The 24190-nt window shown below is 49.7% G+C and overlaps 1 protein-coding gene and 1 long non-coding RNA gene across 4 annotated transcripts in view; one reads left to right on the forward strand and one right to left on the reverse strand.

Annotated features, from left to right (window-relative positions):
• BICRA (BRD4 interacting chromatin remodeling complex associated protein) overlaps positions 1-24190 on the reverse strand; it is a 71701-nt gene that overhangs the window by 39088 nt on the left and 8423 nt on the right. The gene's annotated exons all lie outside the window — the stretch shown is intronic.
• LOC145515332 (uncharacterized) lies at positions 13703-22492 on the forward strand. 2 transcript variants are annotated; one of them, XR_014060844.1, is made up of 3 exons: positions 13703-14200; positions 21325-21418; positions 22228-22492. It is a non-coding gene; the product is annotated as an uncharacterized LOC145515332 (long non-coding RNA). The 2 variants fall into 2 exon arrangements; XR_014060843.1 differs by having other exon boundaries at positions 22231-22492.

The following is a 24190-nucleotide window of genomic DNA, read 5'->3' on the forward strand; positions in this document are numbered from 1 at the left end:
GTGCGTGAGTCGCTCAGTTGTATCTGACTCTTTGTGACCACATGAACTATATGTAGCACACCAGGCTCCTCTGTCCATGGAATTCTCCAGGCAAGAATACTGGAGTAGGTTGCCATTTCCTTCTCCAGAGAAATCTTCCCAACCCAGGGATTGAACCCAAGTCTCCTGCATGGCAGGCAGATTCTTCAACGTCTGAGCCACCAAGGAAGCCCCATAAGCTTTTTCTAAACCACGTTAATAATAAAATCAGTGACGTTTTTAGCAGAACTGACAAAAAGTTGACTAAAACTTTAATTATCAAGAACATTATTCAAAATACAGACTTCAGGTTTTTTTGTTCTCAGACTTCAGTTTTTATCATTAGTGATAACTACTGATAAATATAACATTACTTAAAATGCTTGATTTTTTAAAGATCTTCCTTACCTGTTTTATAATAAGCAGGTGATGCTTAAGAGCCTGGACTTTGGAACCAGACCCTCTGGGTTCAAATGCCACCTCTGCCACTTAACTGACCTGTGACCTCAGGCAAGTTACTTCAACCTCCCTGTTTTCTTTCCCTGTAAAATGAGATTAAAAGTAGTGCCTACATCAGAGGGTTGTGAGGCCTAAAATGAATGGATGAATGTAAATAGATATGCATAAGGCACATGCTTATCATTTTTACTGCCAAGAGTGTAGACTCAAAAGTTGTTGTGGCCTGGCCAGGCAATCAAGGTCAGCATCAACCTAATAAGTCAAGTTGATTGTATGTACCTTTGATGTGATAAGATGGGAAGGGCAAGGGCACTTCCTGTCTGCGGTCTTCTTCCCAAACCCCTAGGCCCTTGTGTAATCACGAGAATGTTGCTCAGGTGTGTGTGACTCTTTGTGACCCCATGGACTCCACCCCGTCAGGCTCCTCTGTCCACAAAATTCTCCAGGCAAGAATACTGGAGTAGCTTGCTGTTCCCTTCTGCAGGGGACCTTCCCTGGGTCTTCCTGCGTTGCAGGCAGATTCTTTACCAGCTGAGTCACCAGGGAAGCTCAATCACAAGAAAAAAAACATCAGACAAATCCCTAGAGAGGCGCATTCTCCAAAACCCCTGACCCACAGTCCCCCCAAATGTCAAGGTGATCAAAAGGAAGGAAAGTCTGAGGAACCGTCACAGCCAGGAGAGGGAGGTATAAGGAGACATGAAGACTCAATGTAATGGGGTGTCCTGGGTAGAGTCCTGGAACAGAAGAAGGACATCAGGGGAAAACTGAGGAAATCGGAATCAGTTCTGAAGTTGGGTTGATAGGAATGCTGCTTTCTCGACTGTGACAAACTTCAACCAGGTCCTGTGCCCTCTGTCCCCCGATTCTGCCCTGGTTCTCCTATAGTCTCACCCCCACATGGCGGCCAAAGGGACACTGTCTGCTCACGCTGTCCTCTGCTCAGAGCCCTCATGTGATGCCTGCCTCACTCGAAGTTCTTCCTGTGACCTTCTGCCCCCATCCCGCCTCCAGCCTCACCTCCCACCCTCTCTCTCCCTCCTTCAGCCCCCTCCAGCCACACCAGCCTGCTATGCATCCCTCCAAGGCATCAGGCACACGCCTGCCTCCGGACCTTTGCACCAGATCAGAGATGCTCCGCTGGATTCTGTGGAGAGCTGTGGGACCCACCCCCTCACCCAGCACTTCCACCTCCCTCTGCCCCGCTGTGCTTGTCTTCAAAGTTCTGATCACCATCTCAGTGTGACTGTGATTGATCTTATCTATCGCCTGACTATGCTGGGAGGGGTGAGCGCCAGCTGTTCTGTTCCCTCCATGTAAACAGGGGCTGAATGACAGAGGGGGACGTTCTCAGGGTCACAGCTGATGCTGAACAGAGGCAGTGTGTGACGGGGTTTGGGGGAGGGCGTGGGGGTGGGGGGAGCATACGCCACAGGCAGACCAGGGACCCGTGAGGCTGGGCTCGTGGGGCTGGGCTCGGAATGGGGGACTGGCCATGGGGATGAGAGCAAGGCCCAGGGACCCAGAGGGAACCTGCCAGTAGCAGATGGGAGGGGTGAAAGGTCATGGGTGGGGGAGGCAGGAAGTTAGGCCTCAGCACAAAAAGCTGATCAGAGAAGGGGGAACTGAGCGGAGGGGCTGATGGGGCCAGTCCTACAGAGAGCAGCTCAGAGAGAGGGGGGAGGTGGGCACATCTCTCCAGGACAGGGGTGGGTGGGGGGAATGCTCCACAGGACTTCTCCACCCACCCCTGCCCAGCACAGCAACCCAGGAGGCAAAATAATCCGGTCAGTCTATACCAGTGGCTTCTGCCCCAAATGCCAGGAGCCACCCCAATACAGAAGACAACAAAAACTCCAGACAAGTGTGCACAATGTGTGCAGACACTGCCCGGATGAACCCCGTCAAGCTGATCAGGACACCGTCCACTGGGGCTAAACTTGCAGGCAGCTCCATGGACGTCATGGACGGCTTGTTCGTGGGCACTGTGGACATTTCTCCAGTCCGCAGAGCAAAGGCTGAATGAAGAGCCACAACAGCAGCGGGGTCTGCCATGATGGGTTTCAATCCTCACCTAGGAAGGAGGATTCTAGAACATGTGATGTGGAGCACACCTCTGTCAAGGGAGGAGAGCCTACAGACAATTTCTACCTATCATCATATGAAGCCAGGGGCTACTCTTAATTCCACCCTTGTGGATAGATATAGAACATTCTAGGTATAGAACATTCTAGAATGTTCACACCACCCTCTAACTGGAAACAACCCAGATGCCCATCAATGGAAGAATGCATGAATATGCTGTGGTTCGTCCACACAATGGAATACTACACAGCAATGAAAAAGGAACAAACTACTGGTACACATAACATCTCACAAACATTATGTTGAAAGAAAACACCACTGTATGGTTTCATATACAAAGTACACCCCCATTCTAGCTATGGAGTTAGAATCAGGATGGTGGTTCCCTGGGGGCAGGAGGGGTGGATGGAGGGACCAGAAAGGGTTGGGGCATCTTTTGGGAGGCTTCCCAGGTGGCTCAGTTGTAAAGAATCTGCCTGCCAATGCAGGAGAAGCAGGTTCGACCTCTGAGTCAGGAAGATCCCCTGGAGAAAGAACTGGCAACCTACTCTAGGAAATGCCATGGACAGAGGAGCCTGGCAGGCTACAGTCTGTGGGGCTGCAGAGTCGGACATGATTTAGTGACTAAACCACCACCACACTACCATGTTCTGTTTGTTTTTTTTTTAATCTGGGAGCTGGTTACATGGGTGTGTCCAATGTGCAAAAACTCACCCAACTGGGCATTTATAATGGTGATGGCCCAGAGGCACAGGGTTTATTTTGGGGGTGATGAAAATGCTCTAAATGGATTATGGTTAGGGTTACACATCTCAGCGAATATACTATAAACCAAAGAGTTGGACATTTTAAATGGGTAAACTGGTGTGTGAATTGAAGGTCTTATCAAGTTATTTTTTAAAAAAGAGTAACCATGAGAGTGTTATCTTATCATTGCTGGGTAGAACACATGTTTTCCACTTTTCTGTATGACCCCTCTATTTCGCAATTTAAAAAGAAAAGTAGGGACTTCCCTGGCAGTCCAGTGGTTAAGACTCTGCACTTCCACTGCAGGGGCCACGGGTTCAATTCCAGGTCAGGAACTAAGATCCCACGGGTGACCATACCCAGTCACTTGATTTTCCCCATTTTACAGAATGAACACTGAGGCAACGCCCCCCCGAACAGGCCCCAGGTCACAGAGCGGGTCTGCCCGGAAGCCAGGCTTTGGGTTATTAGGGGGATGGGTCCTCTGGAGACCCTGCTTCGTTCTGGGAGGCAGAAACAGGAGAGACCAGACTGGTGGGGGAGGGTGTGGCTGGGACAGACCTTCCAGCCCTCTCCCTGTGCCTTTGCACCAGCAAAGACTGCCTGCTTGTTTGCCAAAATCATTCCTTCATTCAACTCAAAATCAGTGGATAGTCCCCAAACCCACATTATGCCTGAATTTCTTCAGTAGCCTCCTCACCAGTCTCCCTGCCCCCACCCCCAGTTCAGGGACCTGGTTTGAACCCAAATCACCTCCTCTACCTGCTCTACTCAGAATCCAAGCAGAGTTCTGGTCTCATTCGTCAAAGTCAAGTCCTCTCTGTGACCCACCAGGCCCCTCAGGATCTTCCCCTGCTCCCTTTGCCCACATCCCCTGCCCCCTCTGCCCACATCCCCTGCCCTCTCTCCTGTGTCCACTCAGCTCCGGCAACACAGGCCTCCTCAACCTCAGGTCTCTCCATTCATATGTCACCTCCGTGGTGACCTCACCTGCTCTGACCCCTGCCTTGAAGTGCAGCCCCAATCTTCTGCACCCTGATCCCTCCTTCTCCTGCTTTATCTTTGTTAGGAAACTTACTGACACCTGACATAGTAAATCTTTTACTGACTTACTTGTTTATTGTCTGTCTCTGAAATAAACACTTGGGAAATACTGGCTAAACCTTGGCTAACCATGTACAGCTGTGTAGGTTGTACACTGCACAACCCTGGCCAGGGAGGGTGGGGCATTCCTATTTTAGGACACTGTAGATTCATGTATATATATAAGGACAATTTTCTGACAAACGGCAGAAAAGCGTCATAAGAAAGGGTGTCTGTTTTTAGTTCCACATAGGCTGGCGGGCTTGCATGGGGTTGCAAAGAGTCGGACACGGCTGAGTGACTAAGCACACACACAGGCTTGTAGTGGCCATAGTTAAAGAAACAGGTGAGCTGTTTCTTCAGATGTGCCCAGACTGCCCAGGTTCAGATCCCACTCTGATTCTAAGCACCGGTGTGACCTTGGCCAAGTCATTTTTTCTGTGCCCCAGTTTCCACTTCTGAAGGGAACCATAACACCTCCATGGTGTTGTACGAGCATTAAATGAATGAATATGTGTAGAGTACAAGACTGGGGTGCCGAGGCTGTCCTAGAGGAGTATGCATTATCATCAGGAGTAACTACTATTCCCAAATCCCCAGGCTCAGGTTTCAAAAAATAGAACACAGGGACTTCCCTGGCAATCTAGTGGTTAAGAATCTGTGCTTCCACTGCAGAGGGCGCAGGTTCGATCCCTGGTCCAGGAACCAAGATTCTTCATGCTACGGAGCAACTAAGCCTGTGAGCCACAACTACTGAAGCCTACATGCTCCAGAGCCCATGCTCCACAACAAGAGAAGCCACTGCAATGATATCGCAACTAGAGATGAGCCCCTCACCGCCCCCCACAACTAGAGAAAGCCCGCACAGAGCAGGGAAGGCCCAGCACAGCCAAAAACAAAATGCATTTTTTTAAAAATGGGAATGATATTGGGGGGAGGGGTGGAAATGGGTATTGTTCCTTGTAGTTGGTCCTGAAGTCATGTGTGAATAAAGACCCCCTCCCCTCAAATAAATAAATAAATAAATAAAAATGGGAATGATAATGTTTCCCCTGTTCTCAAAGTCATAAGATTAAAAACATGAAAACACTTTAAAACCGTGAAGTGTGATGCTACCAGCCTCAAACATGTTCGGCTTTGGGTGTAGAGCACTCGTGAGGAGCCCTGGAGATCTAGGGGCAGTTCCAGCAGGGACCCAACGCTGCCTGCTCACCTCGAGGACACAGCCTCTGAGCCTCTCCCCTGGGAACAGCTCAGGGGGCACTAACTCCCAGTGCGCACACCCCACCCATGAGACACACACTTGGCCAGCTCCCCAAACACCCCTGCACTGAGTTTGACCTCCTGATATTTGCTCTTGTCTTCAGCTCTCAAAATATGTCACTCTTGTCAACTGTGCAAGAATGACTGTCCCAAGGGCAAGAGGAAAAGCAAATTGATGGGGAGGAAGGATGCCAAAATGTTAATAAGGCTTTTCTGCCCCGGGAGACAGAACAACAAGTCCATTTTGAGTTCTCGGTGTTTCTGGAACTCTGTATATTCCAATTTCTTCCCCCTTCCTGCCTTCCCTCTTTTATTTCTTCTAATGATCTTGCATTACTTGCTGCATGTTAAGAGACTGTGTTTTCCTTTAACTTTTTATTGACATCACACATCTCCCCAGATGCTCATATTAGAAGCGTAATGGATCGTCAAAAAACGAACACGCCAGCCGCTGGAAGCAGAACAAGATGACCGGCCCAGCAGAGTGCTCCTTGGAAGGAAGAACTCCAGCTGGTCAAGAGAGTGGGTTCGGACTTCCCTGGTGGTCCAGTGGTTAAGACTGCACTTCCAAAGCAGGGAATATGGGTTTGATCCCTGGTCAGGGAACTAAGATCTCACATGCTGCATGGAATGCCCCCTCCAAGAAAAGTGTGGCCAGATCTTGATCTATGGAACCTGGGAATAAGTAACAGAGAGCTTGTTATACTGTTCTTTCTAATTTTGTGTACATTTGGAAATTTTCATTAATAACATTTTTTTGTTTTTTTTTTACTGCACACATCCTTTGTCCAGCAATTCCACCTATGGGATTTTAACTTACACTCTACTCACATTGATGGCTCAGCTGATAAAAGAATCCGCCTGCAATGCTGGAGACCTGGCTTCGATTCCTGGGTTGGGAAGATCCCCTGGAGGAGGCATGGCAACCCACTCCAGTCTTTTGCCTGGAGAATCCCATGGACACGGGAGTCCATGGGGTCACAGAGTTGGACACAACTGAACGACTAAGTGTATACACACACACACACTCACATTGATACAAATCAACAGTTGTACACATAGTGCCTCACTGTAGCCTTGTTTGTCATAGCCTGGAACTAACCTAAGTGTCCAGCAGAGGGGGACTAGTTTCAGTAAGTTAGGGCCCCCCAGTGGAATAAATGCTATGCAGCTGAGAAAGATATAGAACTTGACAAGTTAGGACCTCCAGGATATATTATTAAAAGTTAAAAGCAAAGGGCAGAACAGTGTTAGAATAACTTGCCATTAGTACCTTGAAAAATGGGGTGGTGGGTGAAGAGAAAGAGGGGCGGAGAGAGAGATGCTTACACAGGCAGAATGTCTGTTTAGAAAGAGGCTCCCAAACTATAACCATTTACCTCTGGGAAGAGGACGTGGGTACAGGTGGTTGGGAGACAGTGGGAGGCTGGCGGGGCGGGGGGGTAGGGAAGGCTTTTCACTAAAAATCTTTTATGTTATTTGAGTTTTACATTTGGGTATATTGTTTCCTATTTTTTATTTAATTTGTTTAATGTTTTTAAGCCCCAAAGAAAATTGGTTTCCTAAGCATGCTCCTGTCACCACACATCTGCTCTGAGACTGGAGTAGAAGGATCAGGTTGTCCCCTCTGATGGGGGGGGGGGGCGGCGAGTGGCCGGTAGGGGGGACAGGCAGGGCTGAGGCTTAGCAAGGAGAGCAGAGCCGCCCTGTGGGGCTGCCCAGGGCTCCCTGGAAATGATTTCCAGATTTGGGAGCCCTTGGCTGAGGCTGGGGGAGGGGGAGATACAACTCAGGAAGAACTGGAGGAGGAACGGGAGGAGGGGGAGGGGGAGGCCTGTGTACCTGTAAGAACACACAGGAAGAGCAGGCCTGGGCAGGGGGTGGCCGGAAACGCCATCTCCCACCTTGGCTGAAGGAAACAGCCACCAAGTAGCTTCATTCGTAATTGACAAAAAGCAGAAACAACCCAAATGTCCATCAATGGACAGATGGATTAAGCGGATGCAGTACGTGCACACAATGGAATACTACTTGGCCAGAAAAAGGGAGGAAGCACTGATCCATGCTATGATGTGGGTGAACCTTGAAAACAGTATACAAAGAGGGAGAGGACAGACACAAATGACCACATCTTGCATGATTCTGTTTGTTCGAATGTTTAGAAAAGGCAAAGCCCCAGAGGCAGAAAGTGGGGCTTTGTGCCAGGGGCTGGGGGAGGATAGGTACAGAGTTTCTTTTTGGGTAATGAAATTGTTCTAGAACTAGAGTGTGGTGACGGTTGCACAATTCTGTGAATGTACTAAAACCCACTGAATGACATGCTCTAAAGGGGAGAAATGAATGGTATGCAAGTATCTCAGTGTTGAAAAAGAAAAAGGAACGAAGCTCTGAGACATGCTTCAATAGGGGTGAACCTTGAAAACACACTGAGCGGAAGTCAGACCCCAAAGGCCGCATAGTGGCGGGTTCTATTTATATAAAATGTCCAGAAGAGGCAAACCCGTAAGAGACAGAGAGCAGATTAGGGGTTCCCAGGGGCTGGAGGGCCGGGGAAATGGGGAGCAACTAAGGGAATTGGGGTTTCTATCAGGGAGGATGAAAACATCCTGTAACTAGATTGGAGAAGGCTGCACAACTCCGTCAACATACGAAACACCAATGAATCATACTCCTTAAATGAGGGGATTTTGTGGTATGTGAACTATATCTCAATTCAGCTGTTTACAATTTGAAGCAAGGGGGGAACTTCCCCTGTGGTCCAGTGATTAAGACTCTGCCTTCCAATGCAGGGGGCAGGGGAACCAAGATCCCACATGCTGCGAGGTGCGGGAGAAATAAAATAAATAAGCAAGGGAAAGAAGAAAGGAAAAAGGAAAAAAAAGAAATTTTAAGCAAGTTAAAAAATAAAAGAAGAAACTAGTCACACAGCCCACCGCCACCCCCACCCGGACCCTGACTCCCAACCTGCACTTCCCAGGCCACACATCCTCCCAGGGCATGTCCCCTCAACATGACACCCCCCACCCTATCAAATACACAGGGAGCACCTGGACCCCGGCTTCCAGTCCTGGCTGTACTTCCTGGGTGCCCTACAGGATCCGGGTGGGAACCCCATCGCCAAGGTGGGTCCCTGGGTCACCTCCCTCTGGCCCCCACGAGGGCCGAATATGAAGCTTTAACTTCTCATTCCACCCACCCCACCCCAACACCACCAAAGCCAAAGATGGGCAAGAAAACACAGAAACCACAAAGGCCTGTGAAATGCGCTGGGTTTGTAGAATTTCTTAAGTGTGTAAAGTGTTGATCTCAGAGACATAAATGCCTTTAGACTTCAAAGACAGAAAACCCAGCACATGGAGGAACCTTCCTGCTTCAACAAAAACGGAAATCACATCCACACAGAGCAAGTCGGGCCCAAGGGGCTGGAGGCAAAGGACCTGAGGGAGCCCCTACCCCACCCCCCATCCCGCCTTTGCAGTGCCTCGGGAGGTGAAGCTGGTTAAGAGGTGAGATTTAGGACTGTTACTTCCGCAGGAGGGGACAGGAAAACATGTGTGCTTCCTTCAATGATCCTTTGATGAAATAATAATCTATAGACTAAGTTCTTGCTTCAAGCAGCTTGCTTCAATCTATTGATTCCATAGCATTCCTGGGAATCCCTTTCTCAGCTCACCTCTCTGCCACCCACCCAATCCCTTCCCTGCCCCTCTGGTACAACCCTGAGGACAACCTACCTTTCCAAAATGCTGATCAAAAACAAAACCAAAAACATTACATTCACTCCCTCAACGAGCATGCAGTGAGCACCAACTATGCCCCAGGCCCTGGTAGACCCCTCATGGAAGAAACAAATCCTAAGTTGGTAAACAAAGTCACCTACAAGGTGATACTGGCCAGTAGTCATTGTTCAGTCATGTCCAACTCTTTGCAACCCCATAGACTGTAGTCCACCAGGCTCCTCTGTCCATGGGATTTCCCATGTAAGAATACCGGAGCGGGATGCCATTTCCTCCTCCAGGGGATCTTCCAGACCCAGGGATCGAACCTAAGTCTCCTGCATTGCAGGCGGATTCTTTACCACTCACTGAGCCACCTGGGAAGCCTGAAGTGAGGAGGGATCCTTGCAAATAGGTGGGTGGAGCATCCCAGACAGAGGGAACAGTGAGTGCAAGGGCCCTGGGGGAGGAATGTGCCTGACTGGCACCAAGAACAATTAGATCATTGTGAAGTGGGTGGAGGTATTAGAAAGGATGGGGGAGGGGGGTGGACAGGTAAGCAGGGGAAGAGAGGGGATTTGGTTCTGAGTGTTCTAACCTTCCAGAAGCGCCTCAATGCCTCCAACATGCTTCTGGGTCTGAGCCTGGGATATATAAGGGGACCGAGGCGGGACTCTCTCGGGAGTCTAGAAGTTGCCAACGGTTCAAATTTTCTCACATTTCTACTTTCATTTTTTCATTGTTTTTCAAATTGTGGGTTGCAAAATTTGAGCAGTGATGCAATCGGTGTAGAGGGTCTCAACCATCACTGAAACAATGAAGGAAAAACAATTGAATAAAATCGGAAAAACGGATTGCTGAAGGACTCAAAGGTGGTTAGGCTAAGTGTTCCACAAAACTTTGTTTCCGGGGCATATGTGTGTATCTCTCCTGGATCACGGTGTGAAATATGTCTCATCAGAGACTACAGGTTCCAAAGTGAGGAGAACAGCTAATCCAGATATCCCCTCCCACAGATCTGAGGCCTTCCCACTCATTCGACTGGCCACACGGGCAACTACAAATACACACCCAATATGGTAAAGACTGTTGTAGGTCCCCCCACCCCGCCCCCGCCAACCATTTTCTTTTCCTGGACTACATTTCCCAGCACCCCTTGTAGCTGGGTGTAGTCACGTGACTGAATTCTGGCCAACAGAAGGTAGGTAGAAATGACGCTGGTGTTTTCCAGGCCTGGCACAAAAGACATCCCTCCATGCTTCTTCATCTACAGTGGACTCCACAGACTAAGGGGAGGGCAGAGCCACATGAGGGAAGGAGCCTGGTTCTCTGGATGGATGCACATGAGGCCACCCCAACAGAAACACCCTCCTTGGTCTATAAGATGTGGGAGAAAAATACTTTTAAGCTGCTTAATACACTTAAGCCACTGGAGAATAAAGGGCTTATTTGTTAACAGAGGCTAGCATGACTTGTGCTAACTTATAAAGGCACCCCCCCCCCCCCCCCCGCCAAATGAAAGCTGGTTAACTCAGCAGCCTGCCAGATGAAGAACCTTTTTGCTGAAGTTCCAGAAAGAGAGGGAATGGAAGGAAACTGAGTCTCTGCCCGTCCCAGAGTACACTAGGTGTGCACGGCTGAGAAGAGCCTATTGCGAAGCATCAGGGTCACGTTCAAGGACAGAGATGTAGCATCCACAAAATGCGTTCTAAGCCACAACAGGTTCTTAGTGTGAAAAGAAACACAAACTCCATGATGAAGAACAAGTTGCACTCCAGCCCAAGACCACATCAAAATTAAGAGCGCCCATTTAGAAACCACCATTGCCGGAAATGATCTATAGTTGATGTACAAGGTCATGTTAGTTTCAGGTGTACAGCACAGTGATTCAGGCTTTCATGACAACCTCGCATCCTTACTTTACCAATGAGGAAAGCTGAAGCCAACAGCCAACCTGACAACAGGAACTGAGGTTTACCACAGGCCATTACAGCGCTCAATTTAATTCCACATGACCCCGGAAGTGGGAGCCTAGGCCAGGTCAAACGAGGCTGAAGATGCCACCTACTAGGCTTTCCTGGTGGCTCAGTGGTAAAGAACTCACCTGTCAACTCAGAGACACAAGAGACACGGGTTCGATCCCTGGGTCGGGAAGATCCCCTGGAGAAGGAAATGGCAACCCACTCCGGTATTCCTGCCTGGGAAATCCCATGGACAGAGGAGCCTGGTGGGCTACAGTTCATGGGTTCTCAAAAGAGTCAGACACAGCTTGGTGACCAAACAGCAACAACAAACGCCGCCTACTTTATCTACTACAATGCCTGGCACATGGCAGGAAAGCAGGAAATATCTGTTGAATACATGAACAAACAGCTCCTCTTCTCCCTTTTTACAGATGATGCCGTAAGGCCCAGAGAGGGCAAGTCACTGACTCAAGGTTACTCAGTAAATGAGGGAACCACAGTTCAGATAAAGTTCAGACACCCCCTCCCCGGCATTCACCCTGTCTCCTCTGCCAGCCTGCTCCCTAGCATCTCTGACACCCATTCGGGGCCTTTTTTCTGCTCTTCCCAACTTCCTCTTCTCTCCCTGCTCAATACACTTTCTTACAGCTAATTCATATCCTCTTGAGTTCCTCATCCACTAAATATTCACCTATTCCGCAATTAAAGCTTGGGACATATGCTGCATGCCAAGCTCTGTTCTAGAAGCTGGAGGGACGGCTGTGAACAAAACAAAGATCCCTGTTCACTTGGAGCTTACGTTCTGGAGGAGCGTTAAGTATGGAGACAAAAAAAGAACAATATAGCATATTCAACTAAGTATTTACAAATATTTAATTTATATATATTTAGTTCCTATTTATTGAATAAACATTAATAGATATTTGAATTTATGTTATATATAGAATTATTTATCAATAGAGAATCTGCCTGCCAAAGCAGGAGATGTCAGAGATGTGGGTTTGATCCCTGGAGAAGGAAATGGCAACCCACTGCAGTATTCTTGCCAGCGAAATCCCAGAGACAGAGGAGCCTGCTGGGCTACCTGCCATGGGGTCGCAAAAGAGTCAGGCGTGACTTAGGGACTAAACAACAACCATGTGATATAAACAAATATGATCATTTCAACGTGTCATCAATATAAAAATAGTATTAATGGGGGATTGACTCTTTCTGCCTTTCCTTCCAAGTCTTTGAAATCTAACGTGTTTCTCTTCTTGAACACGCACAGCTCATCCAGTGGGTAGTAAGTACGCTGGCGAGCAGAGTTCTTGGGTTTTTACTGATTGGCGGGAGCCCCGAGAGGGCTCTGAGCAGAAGAGATGTGAGCTGACTCAGGTTATAACAGGGTCCCTTTGGCTGAGTGAGGGAAAAAGCCTGTAGGGGGCAGGGGAGGAAGGGAGCCCCGGGGGGAGGAGGAGACTGATCTCAGGCGGGAAGTGATGGTGGCTGGATGGGGCTGGGGGGCTGCGGAGAAGGTGGGGAGAGGGGACAGAAGACAGGCATCGACACAACGATGTGAACAGCAGAGGCGTGAGGTGGTCACTTTCGCGTCATGTGTTGCTTATACCACAGTAAGAAAATTAAAATGGGGAGTTCCCTGGTGGTCCAGTGGTTAGGACTCGGTGCTTTCACTGCCAGGGCCCAAGTCTGAATCCCTGGTCAGGGAACTAAGACCCCCAAAAGCTGAGCAGCATGGCAAAAAGAAAAAAAAAAGAAAAATTAGAGAGAAAGAAGAGTCAAGGATGACGCCAAAGTACCTGACCCAGGTCAGTGAGAGGATGGATGGACTGAGATGGTGACAAACTGGAGAGACGCAGGCTTTGCTTTTTTGGCAGCTGTTTATTTGGGGGGGGGGGAGGCAGTGGGGAGCTAGGTGTCAGATGTGTTTGGGGTGAGGTGCCTATGAAACAATCCAGGGGAGCGTTCAGCAGAGCAAGATGTGCGTGTGTGGTAAATCGCTCAGTCATGTCCGACTCTTTGCGACCCCATGGGCTGTAGGCTCCTCTGTCCATGAGGATTCTCCAGGCAAGAATATTGGAGCAGGTTGCCATTCCCTTCTCCAGGGGAATCTTCCCGACCCAGGGATCGAACCCAAGTTTCCTGCGTCGGCAGGCAGGTTCTTTACCACTAGCGCCACCTGGGAAGCCCAAGAGCTGGAAGGGCCGGAGACAAAAGTGAATAACCTCTGCTCCCTCGCCCGCTTGCCCTTAATTCTTCTCATGACCATTTCCACTGCGTGGCCTCCCTGGACACTGTGTCTATCGGCACAAGGATATCGCATCACAAAGGCTGGCCCTGCATCACACTCCCCCTTCCTCCTTCACCACCAGTCACAGCCCAACACAGACTCCAGACTCCCAGCTTTCAGGGTACAGGCTTCCTGAAGCCTCTCTACCCATTCCTGCCACCCACCCGGCGTCCTTGCCCTTGGAACCCACCAAGGCTCGACCTGGCTGCTCAATTTGCACAGTCTACAGAGAAGTGCAGAATCTGAATAGTAAACACCACCCAGTACTACTATACGAGCAATATGCACCCTGCGGGGTGGGCCAGCAGGTGACAGAATCCACGTGCTTAGAGGTCCCCGAGGCTTTGTTCAAAACCCTGGAGGGGAGATGCTTTTTGAGCAGCAGATTCTTCTACAGACTTGGCCAGGTGCTGTGATGAGCACATGTCTAGGATGGAACACCCACAACCGGCTGTGGGACACCACCGGGAATCAAACGCTAATATTTCTGCAGCCAAATGTATGAATATTCACAGAGCACAGAGACAACTATAAATAGCCTGGCTTCAGGTCAGGTGCCTGACGAGTCACCGCAGGTGAGCTCCTGTTATCGCCACTGATGGAGGTGGTGTTACCCTGAGAGTGTGTCTTGCTCTGTGTGCTGCTGGAAGAAGGCAAGGGTCTTTATGCTAAGCATGAGGCTTCCCCAAAGTCCAGCAGCGGGGAGCCCCTGAGCCCAGGTGAGACAAGCCTGGCTTCAGATCCCTGCTCCGCAGTTTTACTGATCCCAAGCCACCGACCTCTTTTCTCTGGGGTCTCAGTCCTGAGGGGTCTGGAAGGAGCTGGCTGTTGCCTATAAGCCTTAAATTAATAATGATGACAGCAGCAATAATAGTAACAGCAGCTAACCTTTATGGAAGGGCTTCCCTGGTGGCTCAGTGGTAAAGAATCCACCTGCTAATGAAGGAGTTACAGGTTCAATCCCCGGGTCAAGAAGATCCCCTGGAGGCGGAAATGACAACCCACTCCAGTATTCTTGCCTAGAGGATCCCCATGAACAGAAGAGCCACCAGGTGGACTACAGTCCATGGGGTTGCAAAGAGCTGGACACGACCGAGTGCCTAAACAACAACCTTTATAGAGCCTGACTGGTACACGGGGCCCCGAGCACCACGTGGCCTCAGACCCTTCTCATTGACTGGACCCTTACCACCCTCCAAGGAGCGGCATCTGTTTTTTCATCCTCTTTTAACAGAGGCCTGGCGCAGTTGGCCCAAGGAAGGAGACAGCTGGGGCTCCAAGTCCAAGTGTATCTGCAACAGGCCCTAAACACATCCAGAGCACCAGCCCCTAGGTCAGGCCGCCCAGTTCCTGATGCTGATCCCCTCCCAGTGGGGATAAATTAGTCAAACAACGACCCATGTGCTGTCTGCCTCCCACTGAATCCTCCCAAACAAGCCCCGAGGTAGAGGTACCATTATTTTACTCCTTAACTGTACCCTGACATGTCCCACATGGAGGGAGAACCCCCACACACGGTCTCCAGACCAACAGAGTCCGCCTCCGGATCCAGCCAGCACTCACGCCACCAGGGCTGGGCCAAGCCTCCTTCCACCACCTAGAACGGCCTCTGGCCTCTCCTTTTTTGGTTCCTCTGAAAGCTTTGCCTTCCTCTGAGCTCAGAGGCCGCTCCAGAGGCTGCCCCACATCTCCAGGACAAGAGTTATCTAAGCAGCAGGACCTGGATTGATTCTCAACAGCAACTCCAGGGTCTGGCACATGCCTGGCACTGAGGAGTTACTCAGTAAATTCTGGCTGCTGTCTGCCAGGGCTGAGAACGGTGAGGCCTTTCTGGAATGCCACTTGGCACTGCCTCCCCAAACCTCAGTGCATGCTTCCCTTTGCCTTGGCAAGTCCTCTTCCAGGAAATCTGGCCAGTAGAAACCCTCTTGCACAAGCCACTGCAGGTGCAGATACAAAAATGTCAGGTCGGGTCACTCCCCAGCTCAAAAGCCTGCTGTGGCTCCCATCTCCCTCCGAATGGGAGCACAAGTCCTGGTCAAAGATGCAGAATGGAAACGCTAGGGCAGCAGAGAGACAGAGTGAATCAGCTCCTAGTGGAGATAAGACGGAACGCCAAACTGCTCAAACTAAGGGAGTCAGGAAACGAGAGAAAAACGACACTGGAGATAAACTGAAAACTAACAGCAAGATGGGAGATTTCAGCACAGCCACGTCAGTAATGAGGGCAAACACGAACGGTCTAACCTTGCACCGTCCACTCGGAGCAGTCTCTTGTGACCTCCCAGCCCCGGAAACAGAGCTGGTCCAACAAGATGTTCTGAGTGGAAAATACACACTGGATTTCAAACACTTAAGCGTGGGGTGGGGTGGGGGAAAGACCGTACAACACCTGTTGGCAAGGATGTGAAGAAAATGGAACGCTTGTGCACTGTTGGTGGGAATGTGAAAGGGTGCAGCTACCGTGGACAACAGTGGTTCCTCAGAAGGTTAAAAAGAGAATTACCAGATGACCCAGCGATTTCATTCCCAGGTATATATCCGAAAACACTGAAGGCAGCACTCAGATACTGGTGAGGAAGCTCAACAAGTTCAGGAGACCGTGCCACCTAACACCCTTTTTGTTTAGTTGCTCAGTCGTGTCTGACTCTTTGCGACCCCATAGGCTGTAGCCCGCCAGGCTCCTCTGTCCATGGGATTCCCCAGGCAAGATTACTGGAACGGGTTGCCATTTCCTCCTCTAGGGGATCTTCCTGACCCAGGGATGGAACCCATTGTCTCCTGCATCTCCTGCACTAGCAGGCAGATTCTGTACCACTGAACCACCCAGGAAGCCCAAAGATACATACAGGCTCACAGTAAAACCTGGTAGTCAAAACAAAACAAATCTATTGAGTAGAGGTTAAATAAATTATGGAATATTCCTCTTTTAGTTTGCTAACAGAAAGAGGTCTAGGGGGGCAGGGGAGAGGGAAGGATTGGGAGTTTGGGATTAGCAGATACAAACTATTATATACAGAATGGATAAACACCAAGGTCCTACCATATAGCACAGGGAACTATACTAAATAGCCTGTATAAACCATAATGGAAAAGAATATGAAAAAGAATATGTGTATATACGTATATATATAAACTGAATCACTTTATTATACACCAGAAACTAACACGTTATAAATCAACTATACTTCAATTAAAAAGGACAAAAAAAAAAAAAAGAGGGACTTTCCTGGTGGTCCAGTGACCAAGACTCTGAGTTCCCAATGCAGGGGGCCCTTATTTGATCCCAGTTAGGAAACTAGATCCCACATGGTGCAACTAAGACCGGGCATAGCCAAGTAAATAAATATTAAAATGAATACATAAATAGGAAAAAAAAAAAAAGAATGGAGTCCTAGATTGCTGTTATGGAAATAATTCTAAGATGTTTGTTCAAGTTAAAAAAGCCGGGTGTAAAATAATTCATACGATACATGCGATCAAGAGGGGAGAAAAACTTACTCATAGAATACAGGGGCAGCATCATCTCACCAGTTCTCTGGGCAATAGGTAGCAGACAGGCCCACTGGGCCAAAGAGAAGGCCATTTCAGAATACAGATGGTTGGGATCAACAACCCCTCCTGGGTGAGAAGCATCACACCAAGCTCATCACTTAGTCTTACTAAGGGAATAGGAAGCAGTGGGGAAGAGAACACATTAAAATCCCACTGGACATCAGTGATGAGCTTGTAAGGTCAAGAAACCAAGGAATATAACAAGAGAACCCCGGAAATGATGGTCTTCTGGGACACTTGCTGTTTCATACTTTGATTACCAAGAGGCCTGATGGACGCAAAACGCTTACCAAGCAACTTCTGGATTTGCAAAAATCAACTTCCTGCTCGTACTCTGCTAAGGGGACATTTCACCATCAACAAAAGGTAGTTCAATTATTTTTTCCATTTGGGGTAGGAAGAAGCAGAGAGAGTGAGAAACAATCAGGATGTAACCTCACAGAGTTTTCAATGATTTCCTAAAGTTATTTTTATTTTGCATAGTTTATGATTAAAGAAAATATGTATTTGCCCTTAATTTGTCTAACAAGGAAATAAATCCAGTGGAGAAGGAAAAAAAAAAAAGAGAATACAAGGGCAGAATGAATGCATCCCAAACTCCTCACAGAAGGCCCTCTGGAGGGGGCAGGATAAGGGGACAGTGAAAAGACTTTCACGGTGCTATATATGACTTTTTTTCCCCTGTATAATAATTCATACAGATCTGCCTTCAAATTGGTAAGCCCCAAAGAGTGGTGGCTCAGATGGTAAAAAGCATCCGCGTGCAATGCAGGAGACTTAGGTTCAATCCCTGGGTCTGGAAGATACCCTGGAGAAGAAAATGGCAACCCACTCCAGTATTCTTGCCTGGAAAAATCCCACGGGCAGAGGAGTCTGGCAGGCTACAGTCCACAGGGTCGCAGAGAGTCGGACATGACTGAGTGACTAACATTTTCACTTTTAATTTCAAAGAGTTAAATCCTAAAGGAAATCAAACCAGTCAATCCTAAAGGAAATCAACCCTGACTACTCAGTGGAAGGACTGATGCTGAAGCTGAAGCTCCAATACTTGGGCCACCTGAGGTGAGAGTCGACTCACTGCAAAAGATCCTGATGCTGGGAAAGACTGAAGGCAGCAGAAGGGGACAACAGAGGATGAGATGGTTAGATGGCATCACCGACTCAACGGACATGAGTTTGAGCAAACTCTGGGAGATGGTGAGAAACAGGGAAGCCTGGTGTGCTGCAGTCCATGGGGTCGCAAAGACTGAACAACCGAACAGTTAAATCTGACTTTAGCTTCCCTGGTGGCTCAGATGGTAAGAATCTGCCTGCAGTGCAGGAGACCTGGGTTCGATCCCTGGATGGGGGAGATCCCCTGGAGAAGGGAATGGCTACCCACTACAGGAATCCTGCCTGGAGAATCCCATGGACATAGGAGCCTGGTGGGCTACAGTCTGTGGGGTCACAAAGAGTTGGATACCACTGAGCGACTAATTCACACTTTCACTTTAGCCTCAGTATCCAGTGCAGAACCCTGGAAGCAACTCAGAAATCATCTGGAAACCACTCTATCCCCTGCTACTCAAATGTGTGGCCCCAGACCAAGAGCAGCCTCGGTGTCCCCTGGGAGCAGGCCGGAAATGCAGAGTCTGAGGGCTGCCACAGACCCTGCACTTGAACAGGCTCCCCAAGGGATTCGTGCTCAAGACGGAGAAACTGTTGATCTGCAACACAGCCCAACCGGTCCGCGCCAGCAGGTACAGACTAAAGGCTGGTTAGTGATAATAACAGCAACCAACACTTACAACGGCCTTATTGAGTGTCAGGCCCTGGATGGTACCTTATCTCAATGAAACTCCACAGACATCCCAACAGGTAGATCGTTTCTGTCTACAACCCCATTTCTGCAATTCCGACCTCAAAAATCTCTAAAAACCAACTCCTTTTTTCCCCCTCTTTACTGAGCGCCAAAGAATTGATGCTTTTGAACTGTGGTGTTGGACAAGACTCTTGAGAGTCCCTTGGACTGCAAGGAGATCCAACCAGTCCATCCTAAAGGAGATCAGTCCTGGGTGTCCATTGGAAGGACTGATGTTGAAGCTGAAACTCCAATACTTTGGCCACCTCATGCGAAGAGTTGACTCATTGGAAAAGACCCTAATGCTGGGAAGGATTGAGGGCAGGAGGAGAAGGGGATGACAGAGGATGAGATGGCTGGATGGCATCACCGACTTGATGGACATGGGTTTGGGTAAACTCCAGGAGTTGGTGATGGACAGGGAGGCCTGGCGTGCTGCGATTCATGGGGTCGCAAAGGGTCAGACACGACTAAGCGACTGAACTGAACTGAACTTATTCTCATTGAGGAGTAGGGGGAGGCAAAAGCTGACCTGCCATGACCACCCTTCCACATCCTGCTAGTAGAAAACGGTCACAGATATATTGGGTGCAGTTCCTTCAGGTTTTTCCATAAGCTGTTCTGGAAAAACCCGAACGAACTTTCTGGGCCCATCCAATATTAGCAGCAGAAATAGTATTTGCTGCAAAAATCTTTAGCCTCTTTGAGGAAGGAGAGGTGCCCTGCCTGGTTGGGAGCTGTTCTACCTCATCTAGCCTGCTCTCGGCTCTGAAACATTCTGAATGTTGAAACACCACTGAAGCTGGTTACCGCCATAAATTTACAGCACTTCTGCTGACATGTGATGTCATCCATGAAACCTCTGCGAGGCAGGCATCAGGCCCCTCTTGCTCATGGGGAAACGGAGGCTGAGAGGGTGGAGGAGCCCCTGCCCCAATCAGATCTGCCTTCCCCAGCCAGATCTGCCTTCCGGTGCCCTGACCCCTTAGGGCAGGCCTCACTGACTCACACTCAGTCACCCACCCAGCTCCATCACAAACTTACAAATACATCCTTTGCCTGGAGGAAGCGCAAGGTTATGTTAATGAAGACACCAAGGAGGGGAGAGAGGGAAAGAGGAGGGAAGGAAGCCTCCTGCTGAGCCCTGGGCCTCTACTGGCTGAGCTGAGACCCAACCGAGCCAGATCCCAGGGCAATAGTGGGAAGGCGGAAGGGCAGCTTCTGGATTGTGGGCTTTGGACCTGGCCCCTGTAACAGGCAAGCAGTGAAGCTTTATGGCTAAAAGCCTGGGCTCTGGGGCCAGACTGGGCAGTTTGGGAGGCAGAGTTGGGGGAGAGGGGTGGGTAGGAATCCCTACTCTACTCTTCAGCAGCTGTGTGACCCTGGGCAAGTCACTTAACCTCCCTGGACCTCAGTCTCCTCATCTGTACAACTTGTAACTGTTGTTCAGTTGCTCTTTGCGACCCTATGGACTGCAGCACGCTAGGGTTCCCTGTCCATCACTATCTCCCGAAGCTTGCTCAAACTCATGTCCATACAGTCGGTGACGCCATCCAACCATCTCATCCTGTTGCCCGAATCTTCTCCCGCCCTCAACCTTTCTGTACAATGGGGGCTGCCCACTGCACCTACCTCCTAAGTCTCCATGTGCGTGCGTAACTGAGTCAGGACTTGTGAAGGCCCTAGACCAGTGCCCAGCACCGTGTGCTGCTGCTGCTAAGTCGCTTCAGTCATGTCCGACTCTGTGCGACCCCAGAGATGGCAGCCCATCAGGCTCCCTCGTCCTTGGGATTCTTCAGGCAAGAACACTGGAGTGGGTTGCCATTTCCTTCTCCAACGCATGAAAGTGAAAAGTGAAAGTGAAAGTCGCTGAGTCGTGTCTGACTCTTAGCGACCCCATGGACTGCAGCCTACCAGGCTCCTCTGTCCATGGGATTTTCCAGGCAAGAGTACTGGAGTGGGGTGCCATTGCCTTCTCTGCCCTCCCTCCTAGCAGCTGGCAATACCACCAGCTTCCCCTCAACCTTCTCCTCCCATCTCCAAGCAGGTCCGCGCTGGCCTCCTGAACTCCTTCCCAACTACACAAACACCCTTCTTCTGCCTTCACTCCCCTCTCCTTCTCATCTCCTGACCTGTGAGGAAACTTCACTCTTGAGCCCAACCAGCACCACCCACTCCTGCCTCTTCTAGAATCTTCCTTGTCTCCTTTCTTTTTTTCTAAGCCTGCTCCAATCCTAGGAATCTCTGTCTCTAAGCCTGTCCCCTCTTTCATGCAGTAAATACTGAGTCTGGACTTATTCCCAGTCAGGTCCAAGGGACGAATTCTGACAAGGAAATAAAGCAAGTGACATGGAAGAAGTTGGACAGGGTCATCAAGGAAGGCTTCCTGGAGGAGAAGGTATTTAAACTGAGGCCTGCAGGACAGGACGAGGAGCCCAGAGACAGGAAGGAGTGGGAGAAGATGATGAGGGCAAGGAGAGACAAGAGCAAAGGTGGGAGGGGGCAGGAACCAGCTGGGTGCCTGAAGAAAGCAAGGTGAAAGGGCAGGAGATGAGGTCAGGGAGATAAGCCCCACCCCTGGGGCTTGAGTGATCCCTCTGGGTCATCCTCTCTCACTCACGAGGCCTCTAGTTCACTCATTCCTCCCGTCTGGCCCTTTCCACCAGCCAAGAGGGTGCTGGAGTTTTCTTCTCTGGGGTTTGTGCTCCCCAAACCACAGACACCGCTACAGCGTCCCACAAAAGGGTACCTGCATCCACTCAGTCGCTCAAGCCAATGACCTTGGATCATCCTGGAAACCCTCTTTCTCTTACGTCCCATCAACAAAATCAAAGCACCCCAGATCTCAGTGCCAATGTACTGGGCCCTCTTTCCCTGGAAGTTTTATGCAAAGCATCCCAGGGTCCTCTGCTAGAAATGGCCTGCAGCTCAAAGTCCCTTCCCAACCCTCCATCCCTGAAGCCCCCTCCTTCAGGAAGCCTGCCCTGATGCATCAACATACCCCAGCAGCCATGCCTCCTCCTGGCCAGCCCAGGTGACACTCCCAAGATACAGATCTCACCTAGCTGGGAGGATGGGTGTGTGTGGGGCTTACTCCCCTCCCAGTCCCTGGGGGTAGAGCTCTGAGACCAGGGACAGGAGAGGCCTGCTGTGCAGGTCTGAATTAACTAGCAGGATGCGCCTGGATTCAAATCCTTGCTCCACTAGCAGGTAGCAGTGTTGACCTTGGACGAGACATTTCACCTCAGATAACCACACCCGACGGAGTCCCACAGCTGGAAGAAGCAGGAGCCGAGATGGACTAGTGGGAATATGGGTGCTGGGCGAAAAAGATACAGAAGAAATACAGCAGGAGCCTCTGGAGAAAGCAAAAATCCATCACACAGAGCGCACAGTTTGCCAGGGCACTGAACAATCTGCCAGGGCAGAGGGCCAGGGAAGTGAATGGGAATAAAAGGGGATTTTATACAGACTTATAAATCTATACTTGCAGATATCTGTATATAACATATACATTTTTTATATGCTCATAGTGCTAAATTTACATTTACTATTAAACTATTATACAAAGTACAATGATATGGAACATATGCAAATGTATATATATATATATTATATATATTTTACTGTCTGTTTGCTTAAAGCAGGCTTATGTTAGGAACTCCCTTAAGTAAATCTCCCTCTTCTTCTACAGGGCCTTCCCAGGTGGCTCAGTGGTAAAGAACTCACCTGCTAATGCAGCAGACTCAGGTTTGATCCCTGGGTTGTGAAGATCCCCTGGAGAAGGAAATGGCAACCCGCTCCATTATTCTTGCCTGGGAAACCCCATGGACAGAGGAGCCTGGCGGGCTACAGTCCATGGGGTCGCAAAGAGTTGGACACAACTTCATAAACAACAACAATTCCTGTTACAGAGTTTGACCCAGAAATGGGCTCGGTGTCCCTGTGACAAATGGAGGAACAGTGCTCTGCTCCTTAATGATCTCAAAAAAAAAAGCAGGACTGTGGAAGAGGGGCGGGGAGGGAAAAGAGTTGGGCAGAGGTCGGAATTCTGCTTGTCCGGCTAAGGAGACAGAAATCTGACAAAGAGAAACAACGCTTCATGAAGTAGTTTTGAGACGGAGGGGGCAAACCATAGGCATTCAGAAAAGCGAAAGCGTGAGTCACTCAGACATGTCTGACTCTTTGCGATCCCATGGACTGCAGCCCACCAGGCTCCTCTGTCCGAGAAATTCTCCAGGCAAGAATACTGGAATGGGTAGACATTCCCTTCTCCAGGGGATCTTGCTGACCCAGAGATGGAACCGGGGTCTCCTTCATTATAGGCAGGAGACCATCTGAGCCACTAGGGCAACCTGAAGGGTTGCAGAAACCCGAAGGCCAGAATGGAGGAGAGATTTTCCCAAAACTGTTACCAACTTTGAGACCTGAGTCTGTATCCGTCTATAAAAGGAGATGCAACTTACAAGCAACAGCTAAGATTTGACAGAACACAGAATGGCTGGTTTCCGGTCTGTGACTAAACTGGGGGGGACAGCACTTGAGCACCCCACCACCACCCCACATCTCAGTCTTTCCATTGAGCAAGGGCTAGGCTCCCGTCCTAACCTGCCCCACGGGCCCTGATTCACTCCCTCCCTGTAGATAGTTAGGGAGCGCCTACTGGGCACCAGGAAGACATCCAGGGCAGGATGCGACAGCACCTATGGAGCACGGGTCACGAGCAGCTGGGAGACCAGTGGCTGCCTGTCCGGAGCCCCGCAGCTTTGAGGGCTGGGCATCCTGAGCCAAGGAAGGGGCACTCAGGGGTAGGGCATGATAAAAGTGCTAAGGGTATGGGTCCAGGGCAGTGATGAAGGTGGCTGAGCTGGCCCGGGCCCCACCCACCAGGACTCTCGGGAGATACGTTCCAAGTGGGAGCCTGGGATTGACACTGTTAACAAACGCCGCTGGTGCTTTGGAAGCAAATGGGTCACACTTTTTATGAAACAGAATGGTGACTCCAAACACAGGCTCTCTGCTCCGCTTTCTTCACCCCTGTGACTTGTCCATCCTTCAGTCAGTCAGTCAGTTGGTCAGTCAACAAACATCTCCAAAAATTCCTACTGCACGCCAGGAGCTGGGAACACGGGCACGTTGTTTCTCTCCTTCCATAGTCAAGTGAGAAAGC

Source organism: Giraffa tippelskirchi, chromosome 7, assembly GCF_054371585.1.
Source record: "Giraffa tippelskirchi isolate mGirTip1 chromosome 7, T2T-mGirTip1v1.2.pri, whole genome shotgun sequence".
Taxonomy (NCBI): Eukaryota; Metazoa; Chordata; class Mammalia; order Artiodactyla; family Giraffidae; genus Giraffa; species Giraffa tippelskirchi.